General features: G+C 37.4%; 2 pseudogenes; one reads left to right on the top strand and one right to left on the bottom strand.

The window, feature by feature from the left end:
* Positions 1–10000, top strand: part of LOC138012563 (uncharacterized) — a 583226-nt pseudogene that overhangs the window by 33716 nt on the left and 539510 nt on the right.
* Positions 4636–7223, bottom strand: LOC137982083 (uncharacterized; annotated as a pseudogene).

Genomic DNA, 10000 nt, shown 5'->3' with positions numbered 1-10000 from the left:
TCCTGGTGGGCAGGAAACCGATCTTTATTAGCAAATAAAAAGGGCATTATCTCAATTAAAGATCTGTTGAATCAGCGTGATGAACTGCATACGTTCCAGGAGTTCAGGAGTAGATACCCCTGTAAAACTATTTTTTTACACTATTGACACTGTCTCTAGGAAAATGCACCAACAACATCAACAACTTAAACTTTACCAGAGATGATAATATGTTCCCTCCATGCAAATCGATACAAATCAACCTATACACGGTAAAGTCAAGGGATTTTTATAAACTGCTCACTGATAAAGCTCATACCGAAGAACAAACCGATCCCAAACAGGTGAGGCGAAAACGTTTTTTTAACAAACAGCCTTGGAGGAAGATTTTCAAATCAATAAAAAATATTTGCATTGAACCAAATCTGAAAGAGTTTCAATTTAAACTCATCAATAAAACGATAATTGCTAAGAGGGACTTATCGTATTCAGTATTAAGGCGGTTGATGACTGTCTATGTTGTCGGTCAAATCCGGTCTCAGGTTGAATCCGTTTTTACACCTAGGTTAAATTGACCCTCATTTTACCTACAATTGTAGGTTGAGACCCCCCTCGGAAAAGGACTGAAAACAGTTATACCTTCCCTCAAGCTCTGTCTTACACATCTCAACCTATCTTCTTACTGATTCGTATCATTTTATCGGTTTCAGTATTCATACACTTATTCATTCATTCTCCATATTACAACATACTTTTAGTAAGGGATCAAAGAACTGTAATATGCACTTACCAGTACTCGAACTCGACCCTACTGATCTATAGTCCCTTGTCTTCACCACTACACTACAACGACGATCATGCTCAACCCAACACAGTTATTTTCATTATTTACTTTTCTATAATAAGTCAATTGATATCTATATGTATAATAACCAAAACTAAGTCTAACCTAAATTTTCTCTAGGCCCACTAGAGGCTCCAAAAAAAGGTGTTCTATTCGTGCGTATTCAACTTAAGTAAAATGGGGAACACCAATTTAACCTAGATATAAACGGATTCAACCTGAGAACGGATACTGGCAATATCTATATTGTGGAGATGAAGATTCTATTGAGCGCTCTTTTCTTGAATGTGCCTTCACCAAGGCATTTGCGCAAAATGTTGCGGTGAATCAATGCGTGCCAATGCATGCTCTCAGGATACGGAACTGAGACGAAAATATAACTACTCCACCCTGTTTATGCGCCACTACATATACTCATGTTAACATGTTAAATGGTATGACCATCTCTTTACATAAGTTTATCAATAAGTTACTTATCAAATACAGTAATTAAAAGTACCCCTTCTTTCCATCCTCCTCTTAATACGCAAGTAGACCAGCTATATGTAATTATTGTTGTGATAGGAATGCGTAGTTTTGTTACTTATTTTTGTAAGTACTGTATGTTATGTTAGCTATTGGTATTGCAATAGATGTGTAAGTATTGTTAATACCGTAAGCAGCGTTAGTGTTGTAAATAATGTGTGGTGCTTGAATATATTTTAAAAAAAACCAGGGTAGCCGACCCAAAGTTGAACCTCAATTATCTGGATGGAAAATTTGAATAAACAAGAATCCTGAATTGGAACAATATGATTATCAATGAGATTCAAACGTTGAACAAGCAAATCGAGCATACAATTTTATAAAGTAATGAAACAACTCTAGCACTTTTGAACGTTTTTATTGGAAGACAAATCGTCATTTTTACAAGTTAACATTAATTAATGAATAAATTGGCAGTAGCGCAAAACGTCATTCTTGTCACCAGAGCCTACGCGCAGATGAAAGAGCTAGCAGTAGATTGAGACTGTAAAACTGGAAATTGTTGCTAGCGTCTGCGCAAATGCGGCGGAACTGAGCTTTGCGGATGATCTACGACAGCGGGCCAATCTCGACCCCAGAGCTCTTCTCGTGATTGAGGGATAGAAGAGTTCTGGGGAACCCTGTAACAAACTGTCTTCTCATTGGTTTTCGTGAAGAACAATCAAAAGCGTCTCTAATTAGTGTATTCATGTTACCAAGGGGGGTGACCAGGCTCCGTAAGTTCTCAAATAGCCAATTTTTGGCTACAAGAACCCTACGGCACATGTTCTCCTTGATAGAGTTTCGGCTCTGGTGACTTGTGCATGGCCTGCAGCTTGGCACTAATAATAATGTTACAAGAACAAATGTATGAGTGCCTTTTAATTTAGAATCCTACAAAGGTTTAGCATATCAGGTGTCATGCCATCCGAAAAAACGTAATTTGAAAACTCAGTGACTGAAAATTTTACAACTGTTTCAGTATATGGCTTAGGGTCTGGCATATACCAGTCATGACAACGTCAGTCTGCAATTATTGTTAAATTCAACTTATGTTTCCTTGCGTAATATCTTGTGCGTGATTCTTTGCAGGGTACACATAATGAAAATCACCTTTCTGTTTTTCTCTCAGCTCAATTAAATCATCCGAATTTGTGACCGCCATTTTGTAAAGAAAGGTTTATTCCAGATCGCACCAAGACTGTAACTGCATACCATATTTTCTCGATTAAATGCCGGCCTCGTTTAAACGCAGGGTCAAAACTGCTAATTTTTAAATAAACGCCAGGGGTGTTTGTTCGAGGTCCCGGCGTTTATTTGCGTCAAGCTAACAGATATTCACTAGAAAAGCACTGCTGTACTCCAGCGGGAGGAGTTTACTTAAAGGGCTGCGGCATTTTACGCTGCGCTGGTACAAGGTGCTCCTGTAGATGAAAACGACCCATTCGCGAACCTAGAGCCGGACATTTTCGAAGAAGAACGTAATGAGATTGTTGTCCACGAAGATTAGATTAGAACACAAACATTATTGCGAACGTTTGTTGATACAAACATAAAGGATGTTCAGGCGACCTTGCCGTTTTTAAACTTTAAACGTTTTGTTCTGTTTGCATAAATACTGATTACAATATACACGTGCTGTACGTATGAGATACAAGGACATTAAGTCAGGTCGGGTCCAAGGGAGAAATTGTCCCGCCTTGACAAACTGCGCACAGATCTCAAAGAATGTGAAATACCACATCAACCTAAAAATGATCAAAATTTTACTTCATTAATAAACGCCGGACCCTGATTAAACGCCGGCACCAAATAAACGCCGGCTCCCTGAGCTCAAGTTTTAAATAAACGCCGGGGCATTTAATCGAGTAAATATGGTATGTGGCTATCGTGCCTGCGCGAGACAAGACATGTAACGGCAGTCTTATTGACTTGCCCCAAAGCGTCTTTTTTACAATCCTCTCTACAAATGCAACTTAATTAACAAAAACGGAAAGTATATGTGTGCGGAGGAGCTTCTGCTATTGGTAGAAATAGGGTGACGTGAATTTGTGAATAGATTAATGGAATGAGAGGCGTTCATTGATTTTGTGTGGATAGAGTGTGCCCAGTTGAAAAATCAATTTTAGTTCGAGATTTTTACGGCTTTCTGTGTTTCCGTGGTGCAAGGATAGGCCGCAAATAGTCATGTTGTGGTGGGAGTGATTAGGAAGATTAAAATGGCGTGCAACTGGTTTCATCTCGTGGGTGTTCGCAAAAGCGGTTCGCCAATCTTCTCCCTGTTTCGCCTATGTTGATCTTTTGCATAGTGTGCAGGTTATGCAGTAGATGACGTTTGCCGAGATGCATGTAAAGTGGTCAGTGATTTTAACAGATCGATTAGGTCCTGAGATTTTAACCATGTTAGAAATAAAGGGACAAGTTTTGCATTGTGTGCGTGTACATTTGATAGTTCCTGGTTGGTTGTCTGACTTGAAAACACTCCTAACTAGAAAGTTGCCTCTGTTTTTGTCGCATTTGAATGAAATAAGTGGTGGTAGAGAAAAGATGTGTTTAGTTTCGGGATCATTGCGGAGAATTTTGAAGTTTTTGAGAATTACATTTTTCACTGCCAGGTTTTGTGGATGGTAGGTGAGGGTGAATGGAATTCTGTTGGTTTCTTCGTTTTGTGGTGATTGCAATTGATTTAAAATGGAATAAATGCAATTCAGCAGAAACTGCTAAATATAGTGACCGAGTTCCTGGAAACTAGACATTTCAAAGGCCTGTTTCTCAAAAACCTAGCCGTACAACCATAGTTAAAATTTTGGGAATTAGAAACAATATGAAGACGAAACGGTCGACATTTTTTTGAAAAGATCTATCAGACAGTTTTTCAGTTATTATGAAAATAGACGAAAATCCTTTTTTGTTTTGCCATTTGCGAAAAACCTGCCTGACAGATTTAACTATGTATTTCCATATATATATTGTTTTCATAATATAATATTTCTTATAAGATTATTAGCTATTAGTTTTTTTAGATTAGCAATTTTTATAATTTCGTAAATGAGAGTCTAAAGGAAAACAAATTATGATGGGATAAATTTTAATCCATTTCTAAATACTTTTGTTTTTATTACGAAATAATAGAGATTCAATTGTTTTCTATACATGATTATTTCTTCTTGCTAAGGAAATCCCAAGATGGGGTCGTTCGAAATTCTCGCCACTTTTAAGGAAACTTTAGTGAAAAGCAACAACCAAAAAGCTTAAAGGTCACGCGATAGTCACAAGAACGAGATATTTTGAACCACTTCAAAGAGCATCTATGTAGTCCAACAAATCAATGTATAATCGTGAAGCTTCCTCCACTGATGATCCATGATCATTTCTGCAAGTTCTTTAAAGTAAGGAGAACATCCTTTTACTTGGGGTTGCACTGCACACAAATCCTCTACAATTTCAATTTCATCCAAGTCAATAGGAATCACGTAATCTTGAGAGTTCACTAAGCCCGGAACAAAGTAAAGAATGTCTGGTTTCCCTGACGGAGACTCCACATTGCTAGATGGCCGAATTCTGTGAACGTTCCATTCCTCTGCAGCCCTGTGTAGTTCGCTTTGTTTAATATCCATAAAACAGAACTTCAGGCATTCACAGTGTATGATGTTGTCATCACAGTAAAGCCCAGAATCTCTCAAGTCTTTGAAGAACTCCATCCACCAGTCTGCACATCCCTGTCTAAGACGTCCCCACCATGCCTCTATTCTTTGATTTGACGTAGATTTCCCAAACATGAAGCTCTTGTCACCAGCAAAATCGTCATCCATAGATCGTCGGAAGAACCGCTGAATAGCCGCTATATTCACATTTTCAGTTCCCCTATCTCCTCGTATGATGCGTGCAGTACCTCCCAACTGTTTCGCGTAATCCAGAAAATGATGAGCTACCACCTGAGGGTCATTGTTTGATGATGCTACCTCCAACCAAATTATTCTCCTACTAAAGCCATCAATTGCACCATGAATACAAAAGCCAAATGGCTTAAGTTTATCATAACCGTCTATATGCCACAAATAGTTCGGAGCTTTGCATCAATACACTCTTCTTCTCAGTCTATGTCTCGATCTTAGCTCCACTCCTTGGGGATCAAAGATCCTTAAAGCGTGATGAACGACCTCTCATGAAGTAACAAGACCATGCTGATTTATCAACCTTTGATGCATTGCTCTATCGCCCAGAAGACTCCCACTGCCTCTCAATTCCTCTTCCACAGCTTGTACTACCTCATTTATGTCACTCGGATGTCGACGTCTTGTACATCCCAGACGATGTAGTATTCGTTTCGAATGCCTCAAAGAGGTACACAAACCGTGAACACTAGCTAAGAACAAAGCAATTTCCGATATAGCAAATCCAAAGTTAAAATAGTTGAGTATTATGTCCTCGAGATTTAGAGCACTGTTACCAATTGCAGGGAAGTAACGCGGAAGAACAGCTTTCGAGGAACTACACAGGACAAAAAATATTAAGATAGTCGAGACCGGAGACTCCATGTTGTGTCTAAAATGCAGTCCACTGGAATGACTTTTCGCGATCAGAGAGTCATAAGTGGCAAGTGGTAAGTAGCAAGTAGCAAGTCGCAAGTTGCAAGTTGCAAGTAGCAGGGCGCAAGTCGCAATTAACAAGAAAAAAAAGAGGGGAATCGCATGTCTCTTTAAAGCCACCGTAGTATCAACTTTATAATCCCGCACCTTTGAGATATTGAGAGCCTTCCTGATTCATAAGAATAATTTAAAGAATTAATGAAAATTCGCCCTACATCACTCCAAAAAACTTTATACAATTCGCATGGCAATCCATCTGTTCCAGGCGTTTTACTTGCAGGCATACTATTCAAAGCAGCTTTTAAACACTCTTCTTCGGTAATTAATCCTTCACAAAAAGCTCGTTTTTCTGCTGTCAAAGTTTTTTATTTGGGATTGGGTGGAAAGGGAAAAGCCTCAATGTCCTCTTCGCCAGCTTTCGAAATATAAAGATCTTTATAAAAAGTTTCGCATTCTCTTAAGATCTCTTTATCTGTGAATATATATTTTTGGTCATTTGTTCTCAGTTGACTAATAGTTGCTTGTTTACAACTTCTCTTTTCTAAATTAAGAAAATTTTTGGTATTTTTCTCACCCTCATTATACCACCGAGATTTTGATCGCAGGATTGCACCTTTAGTTTGATATTCAACTATTCTTTCTAATTCTAGTTTATTTGTTTCAAGTTGTGTCCATAGTCTTTACTTCTGAGGCTCATACCCTGAGATGCTAGATAACCGCTTTTCTAAAGTTGTAATCAGCTATTCAATTTCATTTGTTTCTTAGCCATTCGCCTTTTTTTGTTGTGCTAAACTTAATTCATGTTTCCCGAACTTTAAGTTTCAGCATTTCCCACGTCAAGTTAGGGTTAAGATAATCATCATTTGCGTACTCATTTTGTGTTTCCTGTATTGTTGATCAGATCAGACTTAGATATCCAGGATCATTTAAGAAAGAGGTGTTTAGCTTCCAAAAACCTTTGCCTCTATTGTTAGAATGCACAGAAAAATGTAGAGTGATCATAGAATGGTCTCTTTCATACCCTGTTAAAATATCGGCTTTGTTCTTATTACAAAGGATACTCTGATTAACAAGGAAAAAATCAAGTCTACAATGGACCTCACGTCTTTTTTGCTGCCATGTGAATCTCGCAGAATCAGGATTTAACACTCTCCACACATCGACAAGGCATTAATCACATCTAAAGAATTTTGGTGCGTTCTGGCAAGGCCGCCCTTTTTGTCTTTTCACCACCAATTATTACATCCTCACAATTAAAATCCAACAAACGACCAAAAAAGGAATTTAAAAATGTGCATTATCCTCATTCGGGGCATAAACATTTGCTAAAGTTAGACACCTTCCATTTGTTTTTAAATCACAAATTATAAAACGTCCTGCGGGATCCGAAAACGTTTTCATCATTTGAAAATTAAAGTTATTGAATAGTTTTGCTAGAACAGCAACTGAAAAGGGTTTGATAGCCCCACTCAGCTTGCCAGTCGTGGATACTTTCTTTAGTACATGGGCACCTCCGATTATTCCGAGTGTAGAATACATAAAGCAATTGCGAAACATAAAACAAAGAAAATAGAGTTACAGAAAAATACCTTAAAAACTGCTTAAAAACAAAAGTAAGGCTTTGTAAGGCGGGGATGTAACTGGCATGCCTTATTCCAAGTCAGTAGAAAGACATTAAACATGTACAATAATGTCAACAACCAAAGAATAAACAGAGAGGAAAAAAAGGCGAGTTATATTCATTTTGGTGATGGACTGTTCAAGAAAGTGAATTTGCGAAGTTATTGCATCAAGTTTCGATATCTTCGCTAGGATTTCATCGGCTTTGGAAGCGAAATATTCTGCCATGCTCAGTACTGTTAAAACTATGTCTCTGTTCTCGGTGTTAATCTCAGTAATCTCTTCCCCTTCTAATTCCTTTTCCTCTTTTCTTTGCTTAAAATCAGGAGAATCACTGCTGCTGTCACTGCAGCTCTTTCTACTTTTTCTTTTGATCAAAGAAAGCAATTCCATATGATTAAATGACAAGAAATTTGAAAGATTTTGAAGGGCTGGAGCTCACACTTTCATGACGTCACAGATTCATTCTCGCCTCTGTCTAATTTTGTGTTGTCAGTAATACACAATACGACTAATTGAAAGAACCCAGGCATTCAACTTTTAATTTTATTTACCCTAGATCAAGAACATTATGTACATCAAGTTGATATAGTTGTAATTAAGTTAGGGGGCTAGACTGGATTTATTGGGGGTAATACCTCCTAAGTTTGAGCATCAACTACATCACCATAACAAAATAATGATAATTATCAGAAAACGGTTACCACAGCAGGTGGTAAGGTGAAAATTTGATAAGACCGGTGTCCTCATCCAAGAAAATCTCACCTTTTACCAAACGAATGAGACCGAACTTATTCAATATGTGGTGGTGGCTTAATATAATACTGTTGCAATATAATGTTTGTTAGCTTTATCAAGATATTTTGGGATGAACTATTAAATTTAAGGGTTAGAAATACACCACAGACTGTATGAATCATTATAATTGGTTGAGATAGAAATGACATTCAATATCACATTATAGTAGTTTCATTTCATCTGGAAACGTGCGTAAAACGCTATCGGGGATAGCTTAAGCCGATTGTGAGAAAGAAGGATGTGATTAGCATGCATTCCAGTGCTATAAATAGAGGCGTTTTTGTAATTATACAAATGTGACAATAATGTGTCAATTATTTTAGAAAATTTGTATCCATCAGAATAATCATCAATTGATAACGCTTTCAAGTTTCATTAAGGCGATTGAATAAAAGTTTTAAATTAAGTAACAAATTAAGTAAATTGTTACACTTACTGTGTGTCTCGATTATCATGTCCAAATGCTTGTAACCCTTCTTCTTGATGTGCATTTTCAATCCAAGATCGGAGAGTGAAGAATCTCGATGCGAATGAACCTCCTTTCTCCTATATTGATTGTTTGGAGCTCTTCTGGCCATCTGAAGTTTTGATTGACCATAATTTTCTGCCAACGGTAGCTGCTTTAACATTTGTAGTAATATTTTAATTCTTTCATAAAATGTTATTCTTTGGCGTGCAATTGACGATCAAAAAGGTGAGATTTCTTCTATCACACTCATGATCGAGACGTGTCTTTGTTGTTGCAGTGGGAGAACCAATCAAATATTTAGACTGTCCATTGTTGCCATGACACCGTTATAGTGTTTTGCATGACACGACAACAGAAGGAATAAGGGCACATTCAGATGTTAAATCTTTTGTTTCAGTTTTAATAAATCATATCGTTTGGAGAGGAATCACATCAACGTTTTGAATGTTTGTCTGACAGGATTGACACAGAGTGAGTTCGGGGTCTCGTGTGCATTGTTTTTAAAATAGAATACCGTACTTATTTCGCTACAAGCTGATCTCGGCTATAAGCTGCGACCCCTAACTTCTTACAGAAAAAAATCAACTTGATCCAAACGAATTGTAAATGCACAATATTCAGCTATAAGCCGAGACCCATTTTAGGTCTTTATGTTTACTATCGACCATAGAATTTTCGTTAAAATACAAATATGATGTGCACTGAAAAATTACCGTAATTTTCGGCTGATTACCGGTGAGTACCCTCCAAAACGCATCTATTTTGACTTTTCACATTGGTTATCAAAATAATACAGGGATTCATGGCATGTCAGCAAAACATTTTAAAATAGCTCATCTTTAAGTTTACTATCATTTTCCAGTTCGAGTAAACATCTTAGGACATTTAGAACCCAAGATATCGATTTTTTTGGTTTTATTCAGCCACAAAGGTCTGAGAAGGATGCTGGCTAGTGAAAAAAGTAGTGCGGAGTAATTTAGTTCGGCTTTTAGGTGAATACATGTTCATTTGTTGCTGTTTCAATTTGCTGCAAAAACTTTTGTTATCCAAAATACTCGGCCATAAGCTGAGACTCCTTCTACAGCTTAAAATTTCCCCAAACGTACTTCAAACACATCAGTTCTACTTTTCCTTTATATTTGCCTAACATAATAGTAAAGTAAAGTAAAGGTAACAAGCCTTAATCCCTCGCTCACG

Source organism: Montipora foliosa, chromosome 1 (genome assembly GCF_036669935.1).
Source record: "Montipora foliosa isolate CH-2021 chromosome 1, ASM3666993v2, whole genome shotgun sequence".
Lineage (NCBI taxonomy): Eukaryota > Metazoa > Cnidaria > Anthozoa > Scleractinia > Acroporidae > Montipora > Montipora foliosa.
Note: the sequence above shows the minus strand (reverse complement) of the source record. Positions and strands in the feature narration are given on the sequence as shown.